The sequence below is a fragment of the Lepidochelys olivacea genome (assembly GCF_965140295.1).
Source record: "Lepidochelys olivacea isolate rLepOli2 genome assembly, chromosome: 5".
Taxonomy (NCBI): Eukaryota; Metazoa; Chordata; order Testudines; family Cheloniidae; genus Lepidochelys; species Lepidochelys olivacea.
Genome location: NC_140415.1, coordinates 91,463,127 through 91,479,483, shown reverse-complemented (window position 1 = coordinate 91,479,483; position 16,357 = coordinate 91,463,127). Strand labels below are relative to the sequence as shown.

General features: G+C 42.3%; 1 protein-coding gene across 1 annotated transcript in view; it reads right to left on the bottom strand.

The window, feature by feature from the left end:
- The window catches only part of GOLM1 (golgi membrane protein 1), a 60,710-nt gene extending 48,347 nt beyond the window's left edge, over positions 1 to 12,363 (bottom strand). The window contains exon 1 of the mRNA XM_084628248.1: positions 12,066 to 12,363. The gene's annotated coding sequence lies outside the window, so the exon portion shown is untranslated. The remainder of the gene's footprint in view (positions 1 to 12,065) is intronic.
- Positions 12,364 to 16,357: the final 3,994 nt, after the last annotated feature.

Genomic DNA, 16,357 nt, shown 5'->3' with positions numbered 1-16,357 from the left:
CAGTGAATTAATTCCTTAGTTCTAGTAATCTGTGTGAGATTATTTGACAGACGTAAAATGTAGATTACATACCAGAAAGGCATGACTTTTCATTTGAAAAAAAGATTAAATTGCTCTAAATGGGGCTATTCATTACATATTAGATCTGCTCCCTTGAATGCATTCCTCACACTTCACATCATCTTATTTTAAAAGACCAAAACAACAAAATAAGTGAATGAAACATTGTTTTCCCCCTTAAATGCACAAAAACAAAGAACACAAAAAGTTGACCCGGAAGAAAGACAATTGTTATAGTATCGCAGCTAAATAAATATTTTACTAATATATCTTTCTCCACCCCCCAGAAGATACCTGCATTCTCTAAATTAGAACCAATGTTTTCCTGATACTGGAAGTTGCCTGCTGGAAAGTTTTATAACTTGCCAATCCATTGTTGAACTACACAACTTCGAATAAATAAATAGAACCCACTTTACAGTTCTGAAAGTTCTGTCTTTCTCATGCATTCAGGTTGGACAGGAGATGCACTTCCTTTGCTTTAACCAACCTCAGATTTAAAGTGTCAGCTCTCCTTTTGAGAAAGAAACTGAATTTCCTGTGCCTCAACCAACATTACACTACAGGTATCAGCTTTCTATTTGGATTGTTATTTAATTTTTAATCCCAGAGATTTGTTCTCAGCATTTAGATGCAGCAGTTAGAATAATCTGTTTCATCACATTGCGGTTCTTCAGTCAACAATGTTGTGTCTTGACATTTCAAGGATCTCTAAATAGCTAGTGATCTTACCAAAGATCATGTAGTAGCCAAAATAATTGGGGAGTTAGGTTCAGCATTAAATATGAACCTCTTTCTTTTGGAAGTGGAGGAAAAAAGCTATTAAATCAGATGTGACTATTTTAGGGACAATCCTGAAGTTCTTAAGCATTGAGGTAAAACGTCAATTGACTTAAATGCACACATTTAATTCGTAAGGTATGCAGGTTCAGACCACACACTGCTAACGCTTGGTCTGTAGTCTGGAAGTATAACAATCTCATAGTTGTAAGATACTTAACAATTATGTCATGCCAAACCAGATAGGAATTACTTCATTTTGGCACCCAGTGCTGTTTCTATAAAATGGAATATTTTGATAAATCTAGGAGCAAAGAGAAATGATCACATTATGTGGGGAAAAACAGCTGCCCATAACTACAGCTCTCAGTGTACTTCACAAGATAGGGTCTGTTTTTAATGCCCATAGAGGTCTAGCACAACAGAGCCCCAGTTTCAATTGGAATCTCAAGGCATACTGTAATAGACAGAATAGTAAATTTTCTACAGCCTGAACATCCATTATACTACTTGTACCAAATAACTCGAGAATCAAATCAAAGACAACAATCACAGAATAAAGTATCTTCTCTGAAAGAAGCTACATCTAAAATGCTGTGTGGTGCTGGAATTTCACAAACAGAAGTGAGCCTGATGCAGTGGGTAAGGATAGCAAACAGACTTTTGGGACACTGTGTAGGAGTAGGTTTTATAATTGTACTACAAGAATAGAGGTACTAATATATGTCTTGATTTCATTTTACCAGCCATCCTATTTGAATAACAGAAAGGAATGACCCTCTGGGACATTGGTAGAAATGCATCTGACAGACTGCCAGTGTCTGTACTGATATTAAGACAGGAACAGACCTGAACAATCCTTATGACTGGGATTATGGTCACCCTTTTGTTTTAGGATAAGTTATAATGTCTACTATGGTTTCCTATATGTATTACAAATTAGGCACTCTAGTTAAATATACATTTCTTTGTTTTAAGGTTTAGTAAGACAAACAGGATCTTGTATTGTGTCTATGTAAAGGAGATTCAAAATAAACTGACACTATTTGTATTCTCAAAGGTCTCTGTAAAAGACTGTGTGAATGAGGAATGTATGCATCAGGAAAAGATAAGGTGTGAAGGCCATTGTTATAGCCAGATGGTCAAGGAAGAAGGAGTGAAGAGACTTAACAACACCAGAGAATCATCAAGGCGCATCCATAATGAAGGAAGGGAAGATTAACGACCCTGAGGTGAAGGCTGGCACCCCTAAAGACAGGACAATCAATTAAATCAGAACCAGGACAGGATGACCCTCTCAGAGGTGTATTGGAATGTTTACATCACAAGATACACCAATTAAGAAGTAACCATGTCAAGGTTCCTTCCCCACTCTGAACTCTAGGGTACAGATGTGGGGACCTGCATGAAAAACCCCCTAATCTTATTTTTACCAGCTTAGATTAAAACTTCCCCAAGGTACAAACTATTTTACCTTTTGCCCCTGGACTTTATTGCTGCCACCACCAAGCGTCTAACAAATATATAACAGGGAAAGAGCCCGCTTGGAAACATCTTTCCCCCCAAAATCCTCCCAACCCTATACCTCCTTTCCTGGGGAAGACTTGATAAAAATCCTCACCAATTTGCATAGGTGAACACAGACCCAAATCCTTGGATCTTAAGAACAACGAAAAAGCAATCAGGTTTCCACTGAATGCATCGGATGCAGTGAGCTGTAGCTCACGAAAGCTTATGCTCAAATAAATTTGTTAGTCTCTAAGGTGCTACAAGTACTCCTTTTCTTTTTGCAGTCACAAAGTGACACAGCAAAATCCATAGACTTCAACGGAGAAAAAAAGACTATAAGAATAGGGTGCTTGGCCATGGGACTTTGGGTTCGTCTTGCCACACTCCAGGAGCATCGGATCGCAATCAACAGAGCCCCGCTCCCCTCTGTGACCAATCTGGCTAGCCACTAGATTGATCCAGACTCTGGACTGGAAACTATACACATCAACTGGCAGGACTGTGTGTGTGTGTGATTGAAAAGCATATACTAACTGTTGTATTCTCAATAAATGCAGTGTGCTGCCTTCTCCCCTATAAAGATCCCACGTGCTTCTTATAAGTATAACAATTGCCCCAATTTGAATGGGATGGATTTTCTATTAATTTTTTGTACATTCTCTGAATAGGTGTGTTTTTAATAAAGAGACCAACTAGTTAACTTGCTATCCCAATGGGATCCAATTCCCAGTGTCTACCTTATTAAGTATTTAATGATGGTGGAAATTCCCAGCAGATCTACGGATGGAAGTAAACCAAATCACAGAGAGGGTGAAAGAGGACGTCAGCAGCAAGTGAACAGCAGAGAAATTGATTTTACTGCTTACCAGTATTACAATGCCCTAGTAGAGCCTGCTTTTAAAATAGTTGGCACAATGTTTAAGGTTTTGTTGTTCCAATTAAGCAACGCCTTTTCTTTTTTCTTTCCCCAACCTCAAGAGGGGTGGGAGAATGCACAAAGTGCCAGACTACTTTAGGGTTTGAATGGCAAGCAGGACAGAAGCAATGCGAGATAATATTGTATAACCTGATATCTGTCCTGTCATTGCCGCAACAGGAAATAGTGTGGTTTCTTGAAAGACACCTGCCTTCCCTCCCAGCTGTAAAAAAACCAGGTGTGGCTTAATTGGAACAACAAAGCCTTAAATGCAGCCAGCTGGCAATGGGAGCACTTCATGTGCAGGGGGACCGTGGCACCGTCACACAGAAGTCAGCCAGCTAAAGCATCTCTCCCCACTGGTTTCACTGCATTTGGCATAGGATCAAAAAATCTACAGCACAGACCCAGGGGGCCACCACAGGCACTGTGTAGCTCAGGGATGGGCAAACTTTTTGGCCCGTAGGCCACATCTGCGTATGGAATTTGTATGGCAGGCCATAAATGGTCACAAAATTAGAGGTTGGGGTGTGGGAGGGGGTGAAAGCTCTGGGGTGGGGCCAGAAATGAGGAGTTCGGGTTGTGGGAGGGTACTCCAGGTTGGGACCGAGGGATTCAGAGGGTGGGAGGGGGATCAGGACTGGGGCAGGGGTTTGGGGCGCAGGAGGAGGTCAGGGTGCAGGCTCTGGGTGGTACTTACCTCAAGCAGCTCCCAGAAGCAGCGGCATGTCTCCCCGAAGCTTCGGCCAGGCGGCTCTGTGCACTGCCCTGTCCGCAGGCACCACCCCTGCAGCTCCCATTGGCCATGGTTCCTGGCCAATGGGAGCTGCGGGGGCAGCACGCAGAGCCCCCTGGCTGCCCTTACACATAAGAGCCGGAGGGGGGACATGCCACTGCTTCTGGGAGCTGCGCAGAGTGAGGCAAGCCCCTGACCCTGCTCCCCGGCAGGAGCTCAAGGGCTGGATTAAAACATCTAGAGGGCTGGATGCGGCCCCTGGGCCGTAGTTTGCCCACCCCTGGTGTAGCTACACGGAGTGGAAGCCATCAGGGAAGGAGGAGCAAAAGGGGAAAAAAACTTTATAAAAATGAAACACAGAAGATGACAAAAACAACAAAGAGATAGGGGCCAAAAGAGAAAGACAGATACAGTGACAATTTAGCCAGTGCATGAAGTGAAGGGACATATGGGAATGTGTAAAAAGAAAAGGAGTACTTGTGGCACCTTAGAGACTAACCAATTTATTTGAGCATAAGCTTTCGTGAGCTACAGCTCACTTCATCGGATGCATACTGTGGAAAGTGTAGAAGATCTTTTTATATACACACAAAGCATGAAAAAATACCTCCTCCCACCCCACTCTCCTGCTGGTAATAGCTTATCTAAAGTGATCACTCTTCTTACAATGTGTATGATAATCAAGTTGGGCCATTTCCAGCACAAATCCAGGTTTTCTCAGCCGCCCCCTCCCCTCCCCGTGTCACTATGTATTGGAATGCTATCTGTCAGCCCTTCTCAAGGGAGGCTCCAGCAAAGCCGTGGGAAGCCTTTACTCCTTTTACATAGCATTTAGAAAAAGACAAAAAATCTCTCATCTGTGACAAAGATAAGAGGTGGCAAGAGAGGGATGATTCACACTGACACATTAGTTAAATGAAATATTTGTTCTTTATATACACTTGAAATCTATCTTAATATCACCTCAAATTATAAGCAAAATGAAACTTTCATTTTTAACTTATTCTCTGTCTTTAGTTAGATGCCTACTCGTTTGCTTACTTGCAAACACTGAAAGATTATACAATATGACATTAGATAGCGCAAAGCATATTGCAACATTCATTCCAATTATTTCATAAAGTGTCACTAAGTTGGGGGGTTTGGCAGTTTGAGGTAGAAGAGGCAAGTCATTTTTCAAGCCAGAAGCCTAAGGCAGCCACACTGTTAAAATGAAGGAACCGTAAATTCAACATGCACCTTCCCATGTGGAATGACTAGAAAGCTCAAAAGGGATTTCAAAGGATTTGATTGATTGTTACAATGCACCAATTTGGTAGCCTATTGCTTATATATGGTTCTCTCCAGAAGTGCTGATTTTACCATAAGAACTGCATCGTTAATGGGTTTGTCTCTCTGGAAACTCCATAAAAGGTTGCTTGGATTTAAACAATTAATATTCATGGAAATGTTGTTCTATACTTGTCTGAGAGTTTAGTGTTTATATTAAGTTAGTACTCCAGACCCCAAATCAGGATCGAGGCCCTGTTGTGGAAGATGCTATCAAAAAACAAAACAAAAATCTTACCACATGAAGGCAGTCTTCTCCCCAAAAGCTTACAGGCTAAGTAGATAGATCTGAAGGGGATCACTTTGAAGTTTTGAAAGTTACAAGAACAGGATCCAAAACTACTAAAAGCCAGAAGATTCATCAAAAAGTAAAATAACATTCTTTTACTAGGAAGTTATTATTTTTAGAACAAAGGAGGACACATGCTTTAAGTAAGCATTCCCAACAGAGAATGTGAGAGAAAGAACCCTTTCGGTTAACAGGCAGCAAAACTTCCAACTTGAAAATAGAAATAGAGATGTAGTTTTACTCATCGGATGGGCAGGAGTCTGTTAAACTCTTATCGCTGTTTACGCCTGCTTAAAGTACCTAGATAGAATTGCATATTGGAAACAGTTTGTTACACAGCTAAGCAAGCAGCCTAGTAAATGTTACAAACATGATTATATAGATACTAATTTGTACAATGTAGATGCGTGGTGGTACAACATATAGTTATTGAAATTGCTATGAAAGTAGTTTTTTGATTCATGGGTAAGCAAATCACAATGTACATGAAGGAATCTTCCTCCTTAAAGGTCCTCCACAGAATGTGCAAAACAAAAGCTGCATCAATTCACGTTAGGTAGATTATATAACGACTGTCCTACTGTTAACTGTGGGTTTGGGGTCTTCTATTTTGTTGACCTAGAGATGCTTTTTCAAAAGATGCTTTATTTTAGAGTCCATGTTACTCAAAGAAATCAATGCATGCCTTAGCTTCATTTCTTATACAATGTACTTTTAGGAGTTAAGTCTCAAAATAATTAAAAATAGGCAGTTGTGTAATTCCTATTTCCTGTTGTATACTGAGCGTCCTGTTTGACACCACAATGACAGATTAATGTTATTTAGCAGATATATTAACTCTAGACTAACACTGCAATCAAAGACAAAGTAAAATGTATTGTGAAAGGCCCCTGAGGGAAGACTGACTCAAAATCCTAAAAGGAAAGCTGAAGATCTTGGCTTGCAGGCACAATTTCCAAGTGTCTTGGAAAGTCTGGCTGAGCTCAAACAGCAAGCACAGATGAGGATACTGAACAAAGACTGAAGGAAGGAAAGGTATGCAAACACCCATGGAATAATTTCTCCCCTTCCCCACCACCCTTAGTAATCTGCAGAATCTACTGGAAAAGTGTGGAATATGGAGTTTCATTATTATTTGATTTTGGACAAAATAGGCCAACACTCAAAGCATGCTTTTGAAATTATGAAAAAATTAACTTCATCTAACAATCCATGATAAGATATTTAGAGCCAAGTTCTCTGATACTTGAAGATCAATTCATGCCACTTTGCTGCCACAACCCTACTTAAAACATTGACTTAGCATCCGAGATAGGTGCAGTGTGGATGGACCCAATTCGCCATCTGTGCAGACCATCCCTACAGGGGTCTACACAACTAAGCAGCATAGCAAGCAGTACAGTAGAGAAAGTAGCAGCACAGACAGAAAGTGAAAGAGGTGTGCATGTTCCTCCATTTACAGATATTCTCAGTAATCCACCTATCAAGTGGGCACAAACCCACAGAGTACACTGGGCAACTAAGGCTCTACATGGCTGTGGAATGGCAGACAACTGTGAAGCAGGGGCCAGGAGACAGCAAGAAGCATCCAGACAAACCATGCTCACCAGCTCTGTTCCTCTCTAACAAGAGTGCCGGACTGCAAGGACAGGGCCTTTGAAATAACTCAGATGGAAGGCTATATGGAGTGCATGACTGTAGTTGACAAAAGGGATGGCTCCAATCTCTGGACAAACTGAAAGGGACTTGCACTAGTGCAAAACATGCAGAAGGTAGCTAGTGAATCACAGCGATAGTCATCATGTCATTACACTTCCTTTATTCACTACAGCCTCAGTTCTTGGTTTCCACCTGGGAATCCGGCACTTGAGCATACTGCTGAATATGCTCTGCTGAAGCTACCTCTGTGTAAATAAAACCCATGGGAAATGGTTACTTCCTACGTGAGATGTACCCCTCCATTCCACAGTGAGGGAGGAAAAGTCCTTGTGGGCAGGTGAGTCCTTTCAGGCAATTGCAGGAGAGGGCAGTTCCAGTGGAGAGGAGCAGCTCTGACCTCCTGTGGATTACTTGGGACAAATGGCATTCTGGGGAAAGTAAAGCAGCTAACACCACACAAGTGTGGTGGAAGCAGCGAAACCCCTGAGCTGTGTGGGAGAATCATATTTTCCCCATCATACAGGTATTATCATGAGATTAATGTGTCCAGTTACCTGCATAAACATATACAGGAAAACACTGAGAAAACACATAGCAGGAAGCTGATTTGTCTTGCGAACCCCAAGTTTCACCTCCCTTAAAAACTACTTACTTACAAAATCAGACATAAAAATACAAGGGTCACAGCACACTATTACCAAAAAATTGCTGACTTTCTCATTTTTACCAGATAATTATAAAATAAATCAATTGGAATATAAGTATTGTACTTACATTTCAGTGTATAGTATATAGAGCACTACAAACAAGTCCTGCCTGTGTGAAATTTTAGTTTGTACTGACTTCGCTAGTGCTTTTTATGTAGTCCATTGTAAAACTAGGCAAATATCTAGATGAGCTGATGTACCCTCTGCAAGATCTCTGTGTATCCCCAGGGGTATGAATACCCCTATTTGAGAAACACTGCTCTAAAGCATCTGGAAATAGCCACTGTACAGAGTGCTTGTCTCTAAGAGGGTCACTGGTTTGATCCAAGATGGCAGTCATCATAAAAAAGAAAAAAAAAAGAATCTATCAGATGTTGTGATGTCATTGAGTCAATATTTGTTCAAACTATCAAATTACCTCTTTTTAAAATCCACAGGAAATGAATGGGTAACATTTAGAGAGCATAGCAGATTTAACTGCTTAACATTTTGATCATTCTGATGCAAGCATCATATGAAACCCCTCTGTGATTCACGGGCTCAGAGCCATGATAAAAGGGAGAACTTAAGCCACAAATAGTTTATCAAAATAGCCAGGAAACACTGAAACTTACTATTCCTTCTTTCTTTGTTACTGCTACTCTATTACTTTAAAATCATGGAATATTTTCTCCTTTAATTTAATACCTTCTGAGATGCCAAAAGTAGAACTAATTGCTTTAAGGATATTGTCCTCCCTTTACTTGACAGATAGCAGAACCTACAGAGGTTTATGGCTCAAAATAGTTTGAAGTTTCAGAACTACATATACATTTCAAAAATTAACAGCCAATAAAAGTGTTTTCACAACTGATTTAGAAAATCCAACAGCAACTGTTGTTTTAAATAAATACTCCCTTTGTTTTGTTTGCAACATTGAGAACCTGAAAGTGAAATTGACTATGAGTGAAAGCAAGACTGAATAGCTTAATTGCACATGCAATAAAACTCAAAAATCCACCAAAAATAATCCCCGTAAATCGGATTTTTTTATGTTTTCAGTTTTAATAACCTAGGGTGTGACTAGTAGCAGGGAATTGGAAAGTTTTATACAGTATGATTTTTACTTTTAATGTCCCTTTTAATACCACCATCTAAAATGGAATCTCACAATGCCTCAAGTCCACAAAAATGCCACATAAAACAATGTTAGGAGAGTAAAAGGGATGTCTAGAAATGGGGGAAAAAAGCACCAAAATGATACCGCAGTCTCTCTCTTCTAATGCCACTTCACATGGCATTCGATTGGAGTCACCCAGGGAAGTTCTCTTCTTAGAGAAGCATTAACATTACAACCACTGCATGTTCCCTCTTAACACCTTCTACTAAGCAAACTGTTGTTAATTTAAGGGGTTGTCTATACTGGCAATTTACAGCGCTGCAACTTTCTTGCTCAGGGGTGTGAAAAAATACCCCCCGGAGCGCAACAAGTTTCAGTGCTGTAAAGCGTCAGTGTAAACAGTGCACCAGCCCTGGGAGCCATGCTCCCAGCGCTGGTCACTACACCTCTTGTGCAAGTGGGTTTTTTAGAGCACTGGAAGAGCTCTCTCCCAGCAACTACGCAAGCCACGTTAAAGCGCTCCCGCAGCAGCACTTTAGCATTGCCAGTGTAGACGAGCCCCAAGTGAAAAGGACCCATCCCATGATCAAGCGGAGTTAAAGATAGGAATAGGCCTTCGAAACTCTGAATTGTCCTGGGTTTCTAGTGTAAGCAAAGGCCAGTGTGGCTCCCAATTGTTTACTTCTTTGTCTAGGCATCTTGCATGATGTCAACAACTCAACTCAGCTCAACGGTTTACCAGTGTTTCTCAACCTTTTTGATAGCAGGGACTTGCTGCCTTCTTAAAGTGTGTCAGAGAGATCTCAGGGACCAGTTGTTGAGAAACACTGTGCTCAACAACTGATTTCACATGCTTTTGGGGGAGTGCCTTATCAAGTGGGAGAAATTTTAAAAGTAGGAAGTCCTTAGTAACAGAACAGTGGATATTTAGAATCCATGCAACAATGTTAGGTTAGGGCAGGATCCCTAACCTCTTCTTCTTTGTAGTTTAGCACTTGTCTTTATTTAATTTCATCTTGTTGAGTTCGGATCAATTCTCCAATTTGTCACGGTTATTTTGAATTCTAGTTCTCTCCTTCAAAATTCTTGCAACCCCTCACAGCTTAATGTAATCTGCAAATTTTATAAGCATACTCTCCTTTCTAAGTCATTACTGAAAATACTGAATAGTTCAGGACAGACCCCTGTAGGGCCCCACTAGAAAAACCCTCTCTGTTTCATAGAGAACCATTTATAACTACTCTTTGAGTATGATCTTTCAACCAGTTATGCACCCACCTTATAGTAATTTCATAGAGACCACATTCTCCTAGTTTGCTTATGGGCATGTCATATAACACTGTGTCAAAAGCCTTACTAAAATTAAGATCTATCACATCTACTGCTTCCCCAATCCATTAGGCCAGTACCCGTGTCAAAGAAGGAAATTAAGTTGGTTAGGCATGATTTGTTCTTGACAAATCCATGCTGGCTATTACTTATTGTTGTCTAGATGGTTAAAAGTTGATTGTTCAGTAATTTGTTCCAGTATCTTTCCAGGTATCAAATGTAGGCTGACTGGTTTATAATTACTCAGGTTCCCTTTATCCTCCTTTCTAAAGATAGGTAGGATGTTTGCCCTTCTCCAATACTCTGTGACCTCATCTGTCTGCTCTATGAGTTCTCAAAGACAATCACTAATGGTTCTGAGATTGCTCCAGCTAGTTCCCAAGTACCCTAGGATGAATTTCATTAGGCCCTGCTACCCTGAATACATCTAATTTAGCTAAATATTATTTACCCTGCTCTGAAATCTGTTTCTCCCCCATGTTAATATTAATTATGTTGAGTATCTGGTCACCACTAACATTTTTAAGTAAAGACTAAAGAAAAATAGGCATTAAACCTCACAACCTTCTTAATGTCACCCATTATTAGTTTTCCTTCCCTGATCAGGAGTGGATATTATATATAAATACACAAAAATGTATATAATATATATAAAAATGTGCCCACACATACACCCTCACCAGTCTAAGCAGAGGTTCTGAGAGGTTCCAAGGGCTAGTCTACACCAGCAGCACTTTAACGTGGCTTGCGTGGTCATGGCACAGTGACCCAGAGCTTTGAAAAAAAACACCTCCACAAGGGGCACAGCTCCCAGCCCTGGTGCACTGTCTACACTGCTGCTTTACAGCGCTGAAACTTGCTGCGCTCAGGAGGGTGTTTTTTCACACCCCTGAGAGAGAAAGTTGCAGCGCTGAAAATTGCCAGTATAGACAAGCCCTAGATAAAAATAAATGGTGAAACATTCACAATGCGGCAGTTACCCTCATCTGATAACTACCATGGCTGAGCAAGTTTATTTTTCCAACCACTCCTTCCCCTGGCCAAGTCTCCACTTCAGGTGCTATAATCCAGCCTCTGGGTGGCTTTTTTCCAAAGACCAGAGGCAGGCCCAGGAGAAAGGAGAAAGCCCCTCCCCAAATCCCCTTCTGGACCAGAATCAGACGGTGACACTTTTCCAGAGTAGCCTTGTGGTACTTTGCTTCCTCCTCTTACGTCTCACCGATCCCTGCACCAATCAGTGGGCGGCACCTCAGTATGGCTGGCTGCGCACTTAAATGCGCCCCCACCCCCCAAGATGTGGCTGCGTTTCACTGGTGGGCGAAGAAACTCCCTACCAGAGAGACAGGGTGTAAGAGCCGGGAAACCCTTTGCCAGCTCTGAGGAGCAGGGCTTAGCTACACGGCAGCTGACTCTGCGAGGGACCGTATCCAACGGGGCTCCCTGGGGGAGGGGAACTAGCCCCCTTCCCTCCATGGCCAGGCTGCTCTCCTCGCGCACGTTCGAGCCCAGGCACTGGGTGCAGCGAGGAGCGAGCCAAGCAGGAGCCCGGCCCGGGAGCGAGGCAGTCCCCGCAGGGATGCGCTCCCGCCGCCGGGGAAGGGCAAGGCGGGGCGGGCCAGCCCCGCAGAGCGGCGGCCCGGAGACTCGCTCACCTTTCTCCGCCGCTCGCAGGGCGCCACGGCCCGCTCGCTCCTGGGGCACAGCCCGGCCGGCAGCACCGTCCCGGCTCTCGGCAACCTCCCCGCGGCCCGGAGGAAGGGGCGGCTGCGGCTGGCGGCGCGGCGGCCGGAGCAGGAAGCAGGGCGAGGGGAGCCTGCCAATGAACGGGGAGGGAGCGGAGCGCTCCCAGGCAGGTTGGGCAGCTCCCTCCGCCCCTCCGGGCACCAGCCGGCTCCACGCCCACGCTGCTGCCCCCTGGCCGGGCCCCACGCGCGGTCTGTCGCACCCTCGCGGGACAGAGACAGCAGCCGGGGCTCCCCCCACGCGCCCGCTGCAGAGGCAGCCCCCGTGCCACAGCCGCCGCCTCCCACCCCGTTGCACCAGCCTAGGGGAGCCGTGCAGACGTTGAGGCCCGGCCACATCTTCACCACCCCGGCCACCTAGTAGCAGGAAATGGGAGGAAACCTTCCCATCTGCCCCCTAGCACCACCACAACGCCAGAGGAGGACCTCGGCGACACCAACGCCAGAGATAGGAACTGGCCGGTCAACCCGCACACCTCATCTGGACCTGGACCTGGACCTGGACCTACGCAATCATGCATCAACTGGGATAAATAAATAATAAAGCAAATGGTGTATGACTGAGCAAAATGGCAAGCAGTGGCAAGTGACAGGTTTCAGAGTAGCAGCCGTGTTAGTCTGTATTCCCAAAAAGAAAAGGAGTACTTGTGGCACCTTAGAGACTAATCAATTTATTTGAGCATAAGCTTTCATGAGCTACAGCTCACTTCGTCGGATGCATACTGTGGAAAGTGTAGATTGTGTGTATAAAAGATCTTCTACACTTTCCACAGTATGCATCCGATGAAGTGAGCTGTAGCTCACGAAAGCTTATGCTCAAATAAATTGGTTAGTCTCTAAGGTGCCACAAGTACTCCTTTTCTAGTGGCAAGTGAGAACGTGTCACACTTCCAATTGACATAAAGCTAGAAATATTTTAAAAACTAGACAATGCCATTGTGTTAGCCTCAGCCACATAGCAGTAGAATAGGGTATCAGGAAAGCAACCATCATTGATATTTGGAAAAGCCAGGAAAAAATAAAGCAATTTTCAAAAGACTCCAAAGACAGTGGAGCAGTAAAAAGCAGCTGTATTTACTCAAAGCTGCTGATTTTGATAGGGCAATGCAGCTGTGATTTGCAAGAGCGAGATCAAAAGGCACTACTATAACCGGTGTGATAGTAACAAACAAGGCCAAGTAATCTACTGAGAAATGTATCCAGACAAAGGTGAGAACAATTTTAAAGCAAGCAAGGGTGGCATGGAATACAGCAGTTGGGGATGCAAGGAGTCTCTGACAGCTGACTCGAATGCCACTGGTGAATTTAAAAACACTTTCAAATCATTTATTGAACAGCACGAACTTACCCAGGACTGTGTTTAACTGTGACAAGTTGGGCCGGTACTCACGCCTGCTTCCAAACAAGACTCTGGTAGATAGTTCAGAAAAACAGCAAAGAATTTCAAATCCAGTAAAGATGGGGTCACAATGATGGCTCCCTTTGGTGTTTGTTCACAAAAGTCTGCTTTGCAGACATCACTATGTCAGCTCTACCAGTCCATTACTACAGCCAGCGCTGTGCTTGGATGGATAAAGGCATTTTTACCAACTGTTTTTTAAAAAACTTTGTTCCACTTGTAAAAGACTACCTTATGTCCAAATCTTTACCTAGCTGAGCTGTGCTACTGATCAATAATGCTCCATCTCACCCTGCCATTGAAAATCTATTAATGGAAGCATTTGGTATTTGTTTTTGCCACCAAACATCACAAATGGTTCAGCCAATGGACCAAGGCATTCTGGCAAACATGAAACATAGATACAAGTGAAACCTTATGGCAATTATTACTGGGATCAATGCGATTTGAATCTTACAGATTTTTGTAAACAGCTGACAATCAAAGATGCTGTCAGCAAAGATGCTGACATGTGTGCAAATCCTGGAGTGAGATTGGCTCTGAGTCTTTGAGACGCTAGTGGAATAAACTTTGGCCATGTATTGATAACACTGAACCTGATAATTGGGAAAACAATGATCAGATGGAAATAAAGCAACTAAATTTTTCTGAAGAGTGACATCTTTTGGATATCACCACGGAGGAACAGGAAGGAATGGCTAAACGCAGATAAATATGAGCATGGACACCCTATTCTTAGCAACCATGAGATAATTGAATTGGTACGTGAAACAGCACAGAGAAATGGACAGTGACATTGATAGTGACAAGAAGGAGGGGGAGAAACACCAAGGGGATCCCACACATGCAAGCAGAAGAGTACTTCGCTGCCTGTTCAAGCGATTGAAGACAACAACCTGAAGCCACACCAATGAACCTAATGATGGGTCAAGAGCTATGCACCTTAGCAGCAAAAAAACCTGTTAGCAACCTCAAGCAGAGTACCATTGAAGATTTTTTCAAGTCTGCGTATTTTATCCTGTAGTACTTAAGCAGGAAAGTTAAGTTTGGATGCTTATTTTTAATTGTCATTATAAAGACTAGTGCTGGTGTGTTTTACTGCAGCATTTTTTTTAGTGCTATTTGAATGGACATTAAAATCGGTGGGCTTCTGGGTTGGCATTTTTTTTCATGGATAACAAATACTAAAAAGAAGAAAGAGGATTACTTAAAATTGATATACAGTACTATGTTAAATGTAAACTACTAAAAAAAATAGAGAAAGTTTAAAAAAAGATTTGACAAAATAAGGAAACTATTTCTGTGCTTGTTTCGTTTAAATTAAGATGGTCGAAAGCAGCATTTTTCTTCTACATAACAAAGTTTCAAAACTGTATTAAGTCCATGTTCAGTTGTAAACTTTTGAAAGATCAACCATAACGTTTTGTTCAGAGTTACAAACATTTCAGAATTATGAACAACCTCCATTCCCAAGGTGTTCATAAATCTGAGGTTCTACCGTAGTTTTATCTTTGGATGCCCTGGGGGCAGGATCCAGAATGGGATGCCCTGTGGGAGGTTTTGCAGGGTGATCTCAACCTGTTTGTGCTGTGCCCCACATGCCAGGTCCCAATGCCACTCACTCAAATTTGGCTGAAGCCACCCCGCCATCTTCATAGTGGAGCAGACGGGCCAAACATGAGTGGCACTGTGACCCTGTGCACTAGCTTACAATGCCTGGAGCGGGGAGCTGGGCCCACCCACCACAGGACAGAAGCTGCCACTGTGGGGTAGTTTTGTTTTGTTTGTTTGATTTCATTTTACAAGTTATTTTTCACAAATGCAAAAGAACACGAAATAAAATGAAAAACAAGGGGTCTATCTATTTACCTTCCAAAGTGACACAGACCATGGGCAGTAGCCATGGGCGTTTCACCATATTCCCCCACCAAGTCTCCAATATCACTTCCTTTATCAATCTCTGAGTTCTCCAGTCGCCCAAGTCCCACCACTTTATTTGTAAACAATATTTCTTTTGAATATTGTGGCCACTGTACAGATGTGAGTTCAACTGTATCAAATTCACGTTTTAAAAGTTCACATTTATCCCTGTTAAGTCACCAGCCAGCACTATACCATAGCCCGTATTTGTGTTCCTTTGACCCACATTTTTACCCCAACTAGCATAGACTGGAAAAGACAGAAGTGAAGATAACTAGCTGCTTAGGCCCACATTTTTGATAATGGCCATTGATTTTGAATGCCTCAGTATCTGGATGCCCAACCTGAAACACTCATGTCTGAAAAGTTCAGTACCTAAAAAAACAGAGGTGCCCATAATTAGAGGCCACTTTTTAAAAATTCACATTTCCTTTACAAATTTCCATATTGGTGCAGCTTATTATTTTCTTACTTAACATCTTGAATTAGTTCACACATTTTGAAAATTATTATGTAGTTATATAGTATTTTCCATTACTTTGGAATTCACCCTTACTTCAAGTCTGTAAGCCATAGGAAAGGGGATCAGTTACTAACTATGTTGTGCTAGTTATAAATGTTTTTCTTTATCCTGCATTCCTCTTTCAAACAGGGACAAAAGAAATAGAACAGCAGAGGGAAAGTAGTTTATCAAGGTACTGCAACACATCCTTTTACAGACAATGAAGTACATGGAAAAGTTTGAAGATTAGTGACAGAAGTAATTATTGAGAGACAAAATATCCAATAATGGATTTTATACAGAAGATTTAGTAAAAAGAATGCAATTTCTACCTGAACAAAGAGTAAAAACTTAACAAAAAAAAGCTCGTTCTGCAGCTCC